This window comes from Ahaetulla prasina, chromosome 4 (assembly GCF_028640845.1).
Source record: "Ahaetulla prasina isolate Xishuangbanna chromosome 4, ASM2864084v1, whole genome shotgun sequence".
Classification (NCBI taxonomy): Eukaryota; Metazoa; Chordata; class Lepidosauria; order Squamata; family Colubridae; genus Ahaetulla; species Ahaetulla prasina.
Window position 1 is genome coordinate 44,782,541 of NC_080542.1, and position 12,417 is coordinate 44,794,957.

The 12,417-nt window shown below is 44.9% G+C and overlaps 2 protein-coding genes across 4 annotated transcripts in view; both read left to right on the top strand.

Moving 5' to 3' along the window:
• Positions 1 to 12,417, top strand: part of LRRC3C (leucine rich repeat containing 3C) — a 130,399-nt gene that overhangs the window by 104,449 nt on the left and 13,533 nt on the right. The window lies entirely within an intron of this gene.
• GSDMD (gasdermin D) overlaps positions 11,138 to 12,417 on the top strand; it is a 53,539-nt gene continuing 52,259 nt past the window's right edge. The window contains exon 1 of the mRNA XM_058180780.1: positions 11,138 to 11,670. The gene's annotated coding sequence lies outside the window, so the exon portion shown is untranslated. The remainder of the gene's footprint in view (positions 11,671 to 12,417) is intronic.

Below are 12,417 nucleotides of genomic sequence, written 5' to 3' on the forward strand. Positions count from 1 at the left end.
TTAAAAACCCTTAACATAACTCTGAGACACAGGACAAAAACTGGTACAACAAATAATATTTGAGAAATGACTTTTCCGGCCTATAAACCTATTTCCCATGATTGATATATTTCTGATTCTAAGGTTGCTGCCAGGACATAATCCTCTCCATCACAAGAAGCTGGAAGATGAGTTTGAGATGGTTCTCAGAGGTATCGCTCACTGAGCTTCAAGTTAGTTTCAAGGAAACAGGAGACGTGATCCGAATTACAGATGCCCACAGGGGGCAAAAGATGAAACATGCATTGTGATATTGCAACATAAACTGTTATTTTATATACTTGCACCAGATATTTTAGGCAAAAGTACAAAAAGCTGGGATTTGTCATTGTTAATTGATGTTATAGTGCAGTGTTGGCGAACTTTTTCGGCACCAAGTGCCAAAACAGGAATGCGGGCGCGAAAACGGAAGAGCAGCTACCCAGTGTGCATGCAGGCACCAGGAAGACGATCTTCCGGTTTCTGGTGCACGCATGCACTGGCCAGGTGGTCTTTGCACATACTTGTGCGCCAGAAACGAGAAGACCAGGTGGCCAGTGCACATGCGTGCGCTGGAAACTGGAAGATCATCTTCCCAGCATGCACATGTGCACTGTGCGGCTGCTCTTCTGGTTTCCGGTGTTCCTGTGCGTGTGAAGACCAGCTGGCCGGCACGCCAGAACCGGGAAGAGCAATGGGTGACGGCTAGTGTGCCCAGAAAGATGGTTCTGCATGCCACTTCTAGCACACATATCATAGGTTCACTATCACGGTTATAGTGATGTCTTTGATGCTGTCTCACCATCTTCTTTTGGATCTGCCTATGTTCTTTGACCTCCTTTTTTGTATATGCCTTATACCACGGGTGTCAAACTCGCTGCGTCACGTTGATGTCACATGACATATCGCGATTTCTTTTGCCTTTGTGGAGCTGGGGTGGGCGTGACCTACACATGACGCAGTTGGCCCATGGGCCGCCAGTTTGACACCCCTACAAACGGTCTGGAATCCAACAATGCTCTATCCAGGTGAGCGAACTACTTAATTTGCTGTTCTGGTATGTAATTTAATGTTGGTTCTGTGCCAATTCTTTCTCTTATGGTCTTATTTCTGATTTTATCTCTTCTGCTCACTCCAGCACCTTTACTTAAACATCTCATTTTTGTGTGACTAACTTTTGTTTAAGTTTTGTTGTAAGTGTTTGGCACTGGTAGCATAGGGCCCACCCTATGAACATGCTTTGTATGAGATGATTCTTTGTGCTGATTGGTACTCCCTTATGTTGTAGGAGTGAAGCAAGCTGTACCAATACTTGGTTTGTCTTACTGCATAGTAAGTCAATCTCATTTTACAAAGAGCTGTCATCACAGCTGATATTAGATTCCTGTATCTGGAAGGCCACTACCTATCCCAATACATTCTCCTTCACTAAGAACAGGCTTTCCAGAAATATTGGATATACTGGAGATGATGATGATGATGATGATGATGATGATTATTATTATTATTATTTATTCGATTTTTATACCGCCCTTCTCCCGAAGGACTCAGGGTGGTGTACAGCCAAAATAAAACAAACAATACAATATACAATTAAAACCAGAATTAAAAAACTTATTACACCATTGGACTAAAATTTTAAAACGTATTAAACTAAAAACCCATTAAAATTCATAATAAAAATTTAAAAACCCAATAAAAACCCAATAAAATTTAAGCCAGCCCCGCACGAATAAATAGATGTGTTTTCAATTCACGGCGAAAGGTCCGAAGGTCAGGTATTTGGCGTAAACCAGGGGGAAGTTCGTTCCAGAGGGTAGGAGCCCCCACAGAGAAGGATCTTCCCCTGGGGGCCGCCAGCCAACATTGTTTGGCGGACGACACCCTGAGAAGTCCCTCTCTGTGTGAGCGTACGGGTCGGTGGGAGGCGTGCAGTAGCAGTAGGCGGTCCCATAAGTACCCAGGCCCTAAGCCATGGAGCGCTTTAAAGGTAGTGACCAAAACCTTAAAGTGCACCCGAAAGACCACAGGTAGCCAGTGCAGTCTGCGCAGGAGTGGTGTTACATGGGAGCTATGGAATCATAGAAACAAAGATCTAAATGATGTAGGTTAGGGAAGGACAATGTAGGCAGAGCTGAAGTAAATGGTTAAACTATCTGACTATCTGATTCCATAGACGCCATCTTTCTATTTTCCTACTACATTTCTTAACAATAATACTAATTCTATTTTCTTCATAATAAGGCTACCATGTTTACTCTGAGGAAAGTGTCACTGAATGTGTTGAGATTTACATAAAGCTCATTGAGATCCAACCCACTGTTGTCTTGACTTCTGCACAGCTTTCAGCAGCAAGAAGAATATAAAGAATTGGCTTGATTTCAAAACTCTTATCTCTTTCCAAGGGTTAATCTAGGGTTGCTTATGGCACCACATATGAATTTCAAGCAGAAGGGATCAAGATAAATTATCGTATCTTTAGCCAGTATTTCCATCCAGGATTTTATTCTTTGTTGTTGTTGTTAGTTGCAAAGTCATGTCTGACCCATCGCGACCCCATGGACAACATTCCTCCACGCCTTCCTGTCTCTACCATCCTCTGGAGTCCATTTACTGCACACCTACTGCTTCAGTGACTCCATCCAGCCACCTCATTCTCTGTCATCCCCTTCTTCTTTTGCCCTCAATCTTTCCCAGCATTAGGCTCTTTTCCAGTGAGTCCTTCCTTCTCATTAGGTGGCCAAAGTATTTGAATTTCATCTTCAGGACTTGGTCTTCTAAAAAGCAAGCCAGGGTTGATCTCCTCTAGGACTGACCAGTTTGATCGTCTTGCAGTCCAAGGGACTCACAGGGGTCTTCTCCAGCACCATAATTCAAAGGCCTCAATTTTTTGGCACTTAGCCTTTCTTATGGTCCAACTTTTACAGCCATACATTGCAACTGGGAAAACCATAGCCTTGACTATATGCACTTTTGCTGGCAGAGTGATGTCTCTGCTTTTTAATATGCTGTCCAAATTTGCCATAGCTTTCCTCCCCAGGAGCAAGTGGCTTTTAATTTCTTGGCTGCAGTCCCCATCTGCAGTGATCTTGGAGGTTTTATTCTAGTCTCGTAGAAATCCCAACGTTCATTCCCAAAGTTTTCATCCAGAGCAATCTTGCAGTATATATAATGAGTAAGTGATTAAAAGTCATCTTGAGTCCAGGTCTCCATCAACAGGCCTAGGAAGTGTATAAAGAGCAATGTCCTTCCCTAAACTAAAATGAAGTGGTATCTCCACTTTGGGTGGGGAAGAAAATACTTTGAGCAAGATTTTATAATTTTTTTCAGAGGAACCACATTTCAGTGTTTGACTTCACAGTTCACATAGTTAATTTAAACATAGCTAATTAGGTAATTCTTCTGCCAACCTAGCAGTTTCGAAAGCACGTAAAAATGCAAGTAGAAAAAATAGGGACCACCTTTGGTGGGAAGGTAACAGCGTTCCGTGCGCCTTTGACGTTGAGTCATGCCGGCCACATGACCACGGAGATGTCTTCAGACAATGCTGGCTCTTCGGCTTTGAAACGGAGATGAGCACCGCCCCCTAGAGTCGGCAATGACTAGCACGTATGTGCGAGGGGAACCTTTACCTTTACCTTAATTAGATAATTGAATAATCATAATGAGCTGCATTGATAAAAGTCATCGTTTATAGATGGCCGTAGCTGGATTTGAAGAGTCCTTTGGTGCTCTGAATTTGCTTGTTTTCTTGCAGACGTTTCATTATCTCAAACTAAATGACATCATCAGTGCTGGGGTTTATTTTATTTATTTATTTATTTGTCAAGTATATATAAGATAACAGATAAAAGTATAAACATGAATTACGAATATATGAAATGGATACGAATAAAAAGGAACATTAGGACAGGGACATTAGGATAGGCTGGTGCTCTTATGCACGCCCCTTACTGACCTCTTAAGAATGGGGTGAGGTCAACAGAAGACAGCCTAAGTTTGGGGATTGGGGGAAGAAACCATAGAGTCAGGTAGTGCAATCCAGGCAGTGACCACGCTGTTGCTGAAGTTGTATTTCTGCAATTGAGTTTGGAGCGATTTACCTTAAGTTTGTATCTATTGTGTGCTCGTGTATTGTTGTGGTTGAAGCTGAATTAGTCATTGACTGGTAGGACATTGTAGTAGATAATTTTAAGCTTAGGTCAGACAGAAGGCGACATAGTTCTAAGTTGTCTCAGCCCAAAATTTCAAGTCTGGTGGCATAAAATATTCTATTGTGGGGAGGGGAGGGGGAGTACTCGTGAAATATCTCTGAACTCTCTCAATTGTGATAATGTTTGATACGCAGTGCGGGTTCCAGACAGATGAGCTGTATTCGAGAATTGGTCTAGCAAATGTTTTGTATGCTCTAGTTAGTAGTACAATATTACCAGAAAAGAAGCTACGCAAGGTTAGTTAACAACTCTTAAGGGTTAGGGTTAGGTTTAGGGTTAGGGTAACACTAGCACGGATGATGTTACCTAGTTTGTGGTAATGAAACATCTGCAAGAAAACAAGCAAACTCAGAGCACCAAGGTCTCCTCATATCAACCCTGAGCTACAAATATTCTCCTTTAATAGCTGGATTTATACATCATGCTAACTCAAAACTAAGCCAATCACCCAGTGGCTTTGCAGAATTTGAATCCAGGGAGCTTCTTGCCTATCGCTTTCATGCCTGCCCCTCAGAAAAGTAGATTGGTGGATGTGAAGCTTGCAAATGAAGGATATGTTTCTGGCGGCAGGAGAGTGAGAATAAAGAAGAGAGCGTCCGGCCCCATTTCTTAATGCAGTCTTCTACCTCTGATCCTTTTGAACTTAGTGCAATTCATATTTATGTCTATTTGTCCACTGATTCTGTATTGTGAAATTCAGTGCAACTATCAGGCAAAATGGTGACGACCATACAAATTCATTACATTTTCTGCATAAGGAGTTGGCAGTTGCGGAGTTTTGTATTGAAATGGATTTTATCAGTTGCTATGAAGTCTCCGTCTATCCCAGCAGTTATAATGATTTTAGGCTGAGAGAAGAGGGAGACAGCACAAAATCTATTTCTTGGTGATATATCTAGGCAACTGCAGTTCAGAACCACCATTTTGAGACTGACCTTGACTTATAGATGGCTCATAGGCTAGACCAGAGGTCTGCAACCTTTAACACTCAAAGAACCATTTGGACCCATTTCCCACAGAAAACACTGGGAGCCACAAAACCTGGGTGGGTGTGGCCAACTCCACATCATTCACTCCCACCCAGTCACATGACACACACTCCAGGCATGTCTACCCAGGTTTTGTGGCTCCCAGTGTTTTCTGTGGGAAACATGTATCTCTGTCTCTCTCTGTCTCTCTCTGTCTCTGTCTCTCTCTCTCTCTCTCCCTCTCTCTCCTCTCTCCTGTCTCTCAGGCCAGGTGGGGAGTGACTGGAAGGGGAGAGCGAGAGGTGGGGCCAGCCAGTGGTAGGTTCAGCCAATAGGGAGCCACAGCAGGGGAAAGAAAAAGCTACATGTGGCTCTGGAGCGGTGGGTTGCTAACACCTGGGCTAGGCCTAGTGTCTCATATTCCTTCATATTCCCTAGGTTTTGTTTCGTTTTTCATTTTGTCTGCTCATGATCTTTAGGGAACTGGAAAGCTTGCGTATTATTCTGTGTCCTTTTGGGTGGTCCTTAAAAAGACATAAACTTGGTCTTGATTTTAATGCCTTTTGCTGGGAAATAACCTCACTTCTTGTTGCTGTTAGTTGCGAAGTCGTGTCTGACCCATCGCGACCCCATGGACAACGTTCCTCCAGGCCTTCCTGTCCTCTACCATCCTCTGGAGTCCATTTAAATCCATGCCTACTGCTTCAGTGACTCCATCCAGCCACCTCATTCTCTGTTGTCCGCTTCTTCTTTTGCCCTCAATCTTTCCCACATTAAGCTCTTCTCCAGTGAGTCCTTCTTTCTCATTAGGTGGCCAAAGTATTTCAGTTTCATCTTCAGGATCTGGTCTTCTAAAGAACAGTCAGGGTTGATCTCTTCTAGGACTGACTTGTTTGTTCGCCTTGCAGTCCAAGGGACTCGCAGGAGTCTTCTCCAGCACCAGAGTTCAAAGGCCTCAATTCTTTGGCACTCAGCCTTTCTTATGATCCAGCCTTCACAGCCATACATTGCAACTGGGAAAATCATAGCCTTGACTATACGCACTTTTGTTGGCAGGGTGATTTACCATAGCTTTCCTCCCCAGGAGCAAGCATCTTTTAATTTTTTGGCTTTGGTCCCCATCTGCGGTGATCTTGGAGCCCAGGAAAATAAAATCTGTCACTACCTCCATTTCTTCCCCATCTATCTGCCAGGAATTGAGAAGGCCAGATGCCATGATTTTATTTTTCTTAATGTTGAGTTTCAAGCCAACTTTTGCACTCTCCTCCTTCACCCGCATCAAGAGGCTCTTTAGTTCCTCTTCACTTTCTGCCATTAGAGTGGTATCATCTGCATATCTGAGGTTGTTGATAGTTCTCCCGGCAATTTTAATTCCAACTTTTGATTCATCTAGCCCCGCCTTTCTCATGATGTGCTCTGCATATAAGTTAAATAGATAAGGTGACCATATACAGCCTTGCTGGACTCCATTCCCAATTTTGAACCAATCAGTGGTTCCGTGTCTAGTTCTCACTGTTGCTTCTTGACCCGCATATAGGTTTCTCAAGAGACAAATAAGATGGTCTGGTACTCCCATCTCTGTAAGAACTTGCCACAATTAGTTATGATCCACACAATCAAAGGCTTTAGCATAGTCAATGAAGCAGAAGTGGATGTTTTCCTGGAACTCCCTAGCTTTCTCCATGATCCAGCGTATATTGGCAATTTGATCTCTAGTTCCTCTGCCTCTACGAAATCCTGCCTGTACTTCTGGTAGTTCTCGAGCTACATACTGCTGAAGCCTAGCTTGTAGGATTTTAAGCATAACCTTACTAGCATGTGGAATGAGTGCAATGGTGCGATAGTTTGAACATTCTTTGGCATTGCCTTTCTTTGAAATTGGAATGTAAACTGACCTTTTCCAATCCTGTGTCTACTTTTGAGTTTTCCAAATTTGCTGGCAAATTGACTGTAGCACTTTTACTGCATCTCTTTTAAGATTTTGAATAGCTCAGCTGGAATACTGTCACCTCCACTAGCTTTGTTTTTGCTCAGACTTCCTAAGGCCCATTTGACAGATATCTAGGATATCTTGAGGTCAGTGATCACCCAATCATGGTTATCAGGGATGTTAAGCTAATTCTTGTACAGTTCTTCTGTGTAATTTTGCCATCTCTTCTTAATCTCTTCTGCCTCTGTAAGGTCCCTGCCATTTTGGTTCTTTATAATGCTCATCTTTGCATGAAACGTTCCTTCATATTCCCTAGGTTTTGTTTCGTTTTTCATTTTGTCTGCTCATGATCTTTAGGGAACTGGAAAGCTTGCGTATTATTCTGTGTCCTTTTGGGTGGTCCTTAAAAAGACATAAACTTGGTCTTGATTTTAATGCCTTTTGCTGGGAAATAACCTCACTTCTTGTTGCTGTTAGTTGCGAAGTCGTGTCTGACCCATCGCGACCCCATGGACAACGTTCCTCCAGGCCTTCCTGTCCTCTACCATCCTCTGGAGTCCATTTAAATCCATGCCTACTGCTTCAGTGACTCCATCCAGCCACCTCATTCTCTGTTGTCCGCTTCTTCTTTTGCCCTCAATCTTTCCCACATTAAGCTCTTCTCCAGTGAGTCCTTCTTTCTCATTAGGTGGCCAAAGTATTTCAGTTTCATCTTCAGGATCTGGTCTTCTAAAGAACAGTCAGGGTTGATCTCTTCTAGGACTGACTTGTTTGTTCGCCTTGCAGTCCAAGGGACTCGCAGGAGTCTTCTCCAGCACCAGAGTTCAAAGGCCTCAATTCTTTGGCACTCAGCCTTTCTTATGATCCAGCCTTCACAGCCATACATTGCAACTGGGAAAATCATAGCCTTGACTATACGCACTTTTGTTGGCAGGGTGATTTGCCATAGCTTTCCTCCCCAGGAGCAAGCGTCTTTTAATTTCTTGGCTGCAGTCCCCATCTGTGGTGATCTTGGAGCCCAGGAAAATAAAATCTGTCACTACCTCCATTTCTTCCCCACCTATCTGCCAGGAATTGAGAAGGCCAGATGCCATGATTTTAGTTTTCTTAATGTTGAGTTTCAAGCCAACTTTTGCACTCTCCTCCTTCACCCGCATCAAGAGGCTCTTTAGTTCCTCTTCACTTTCTGCTGTTAGAGTGGTATCATCTGCATATCTGAGGTTGTTGATATTTCTCCCGGCAATCTTAATTCCAATTTTTGATTCATCTAGCCCCGCCTTTCTCATGATGTGCTCTGCATATAAGTTAAATAGACAGGGTGATAGTATACAGCCTTGCTGGACTCCTTTCCCAATTTTGAACCAATCAGTGGTTCCGTGTCCAGTTCTCACTGTTGCTTCTTGACCCGCATATAGGTTTCTCAAGAGACAAATAAGATGGTCTGGTACTCCCATCTCTTTAAGAACTTGCCACAATTTGTTGTGATCCACATAATCAAAGGCTTTAGCATAGTCAATGAAGCAGAAGTAGATGTTTTTCTGAAACTCCCTAGCTTTCTCCATGATCCAGCGTATGTTTGCAATTTGATCTCTAGTTCCTCTGCCTCTACGAAATCCTGCCTGTACTTCTGGTAGTTCTCGATCCATATACTGCTGGAGCCTAGTTTGTAGGAGTTTAAACATAACCTTACTAGCATGTGAAATGAGTGTAATGGTGCAATAGTTTGAACATTCTTTGGCATTGCTTTTCTTTGGAATTGGAATGTAAACTGACCTTTTCCAATCTTGTGGCCATTGTTGAGTTTTCCAAATTTGCTGGCAAATTGGGTGTAGCACTTTTACTGCATCGTTTTTAAAGATTTTGAATAGCTCAGCTGGAATACTGTCTCCTCCACTAGCTTTGTTGTTGCTCAGATTTCCTAAGGCCCATTTGACTTCACATTTTAGGATATCTGGCTCAGGGTCAGTGACCACCCCATCATGGTTATCAGAGACATTAAGCTCATTCTTGTATAGTTCTTCTGTGTAATTTTGCCATCTCCTGTTAATCTCTTCTGCCTCTATTAGGTCCCTGTCATTCTGGTCCTGTATCAGGCCCATCTTTGCATGAAACATTCCCTTCATATCTCCAATTTTCTTGAAGAGATCTCTGGTCCTCCCTATTCTATTGTTTTCTTCTATTTCTTTGCACTGTTCATTTAAGAATGCATTCTTATCTCTTCTAGCTTTTCTCTGGAATTCTGCATTCAATTGGGTGTATCTTTCTCTTTCTCCCTTGCCTTTCACTTCTCTTCTTTCCTCAGCTATTTGCAAAGCTTCCTCAGACAGCCATTTTGCTTTCTTGCATTTCTTTTTCTTTGGAATGGTTTTAGTTGCTACCTCTTGTACAATGTTGCGAACCTCCGTCCATAGTTCTTCAGGCACTCTGTCTATCAGATCTAATTCCTTAAATCTATTTGTCACCTCTACTGTATATTCATCAGGTATATGATTTAGTTCATACCTGAATGGCCTGGTGCTTTCCCCTACTTTCTTCAGTTTAAGCCTAAATTTTGCAAGAAGCAGCTCATGATCTGAGCCACAGTCAGCTCCTGGTCTTGTTTTTACTGACTGTATAGAGCTTCTCCATCTTTGGTGGAAAGGTAACAGCGTTCCGTGCGCCTTTGGCATTGAGTCATGCCGGCCACATGACCACGAAGACGTCTTCGGACATCACTGGCTCTTTGGCTTTTAAACGGAGATGAGCACTGCCCCCTAGAGTTGGCAACGACTAGCACGTATCTGCGAGGGGAACCTTTACCTTTAACCTCACTTCAGGGGGTGGCAAATAGAGATCCCCTGCAGGTGGTTGGGTGACAGGCTTACAACATACAAAAAAGCTATGTGATTGATTTTCTTGTGCTTCATATTGTTTCTTGGTATATGAATAGTTATTTTTAAGAAGACCAAACATAGCTGGCCATCAATTTCAGCCCCTCTGCTTGCTTTTGTAACTGATACCAATTGCATATTTTCTCATTTTCAAATATACCTTTGAGGACCAGAAACTTATAACCAGGGATACCAATACAGTAGGATACTTAAGAAAGCTGGGTTCTGCATGCCCTGCCATCTTTAATAACTATCTGTTATATGTACATACACTCTTCAACAAAAGAAGAGTCTATACAGGCTCAAATTCTCCTCCTCTGTATAAATGTTGGACCAATTGCAAGCAGGGTTCAATTAGGCAAACAACAACAAACATGGAAGCTCCTCCTTATACAACAAGAGCTGGTTTGGAACAGCTCTGCTTTCTCTCTCTTAAACCTCCATCCTTGCCTTCCCATCAATTGACTCCTCTCTCTCTCTCTCTCTCTCTCTCTCTCTCTCATGCCTTTCAAGAAAGAGAGAAAGTTTCCCCCTTTCATTACTCATTCCTTGTCTCAATACATCTTGCCACACACTGAAATTTATTTCGTCTCTCTGTAAAATGCGTGTCAGGGATACGGTAATCTTCTCCAGCCTGGGATTTCCAGGTTCACATTCAGCCTGAACATTGAACAATAATGTTCGTGAGCTTTAGAGCTTGCTTACTTGATGCATTTATTTGGGGGGGGGGGATGATTACATGTGTGTGCGCGCGGGGAAGAGGTGGGGAGGGGGGACGGACGACATTCGTCCCAAGAAACCTAAGGTTCATTTGTCCCGCGGAATGTTAGCGCTTTATCCACCCGAGAAAATTCTGCGTTCAGGTGCTCACACGCGCGCGAATTGAGAATTATGCCTTCCCGGATGCCTTGGGTTGTCCTCTATGTTCTTACCATCCCTTCCTATTTCAGCTTTCTCCCAGCTAAGGGCAAAATTCTAGTTGCAGGCGGCGATGTGTGTCCGTGTGTTTCTGTGTGTGTAGGGGCGGGCTAGCTCGCTCGCTCTGGTGCCAGGCGGGGTTTTCAATCCCCAAAGGAGAGGGTTGTTCTCAGAGAAAACGGGGAAACCCACCCTCGCTCAAACGCCCAGTGGCGGGAGGACGGGCGCGCGCGCGCACGCACACACACATACACGCACACACACACACACATATACACAAGCTGGGTCTTCCACTGAGCGGCACACATCTACCTTCCACCCCTCGGGAACCGCGACTTTTTTACTCCCTCCTAAGCTGCCCAAATTCTGACCGTGGGGATCCGGTAGCGTCCGCCTCCGGCAGGCATTCGCACGACGAGTCCAACCTTGACACGCGTGTCAGGGCGGTGATCACCTGGCAAATTTCCCGCGTCTTGCCCGGGCGTGATGGGGCTCCTTGCGGAGGGCTGGGGTCACCGATTTCGCGTTCCGGGAGGCTCCAAAGCCTGCGGATTCAAGGGATAACAAAAAAGAGAAAGGCGGGAGCTGGGGGAGGAAAGGGAGAAAAGCCGCAATGCCTGTTGCTTGGACGGGGAGCGTGGCGGATTCTGAAGACGCCCCTTCCACCCATTCGCCTTGTTTCTTCGCCCCTTGGGCTGCAGGTCTCCGGAGGACCGAGAAAACCGGTGGCTGGAGGCAAAAGGCGACAGCAGGTGAGTCCCATCATCCCTCCGCCCCGCGCGTGTGGAACAGACGAATGAGGCGAGCAAACGGGGCTCTTCGAGGGCCCGCGCTTCCGAAAGCCCGAGACAGTTTCAGAAAGGCGGCAGAGGCGCTAGGCTGCAGTATGAACGAGCTGGTGCAACTTTCCCGCATGGGTGAAAGTTGCATCTGAGGACAAACTCTTTTTTTTCCTCCATTCCCCCAGCACCCCCCCCCCCACCTAGACAGACGTGCACCTGAACTGGTATTTACTCAGAAGCAAGCCAGCCCCTCGGACACTATTCCCTGGGAGCCGCTTACTTCCGAGGAAATGCGTGGAAAATCGCATTGACCGGGGCTGCACATCTTTGATCGCTGGGAATCCTGCAGAGGAGCAATCGCGGGGCAATGGAGTCACGCCGCAATCCGAGACAGCTCTGGCTACTCAGACGGAACCTCCCCCGTGGGCCTTGTGGCTGGTGCAGCCAGCCCAGGATCGCAGCCTCGGCGTTCTTTAGAAAGGAGTGGGAAGCTCCGAGGGGGAGGACTTGTCGAAGGGCCACGGTGCCTGAATTTTCCGGAGGGGGCGGGAAAGGGGTGTGTGATTTTTCGACCCTCCTTCAGGACCCAGGTAAGGCAACCAGCTGCGGAACGGAATCCTGAGGAGCCCGATCCAAGCAGGCTTCATGTTTGCACCTTTCGTTCTCCTACTCCCTGTGCTTTCCTTATCTGAACTTCTAGGAACGACGTAGCATATT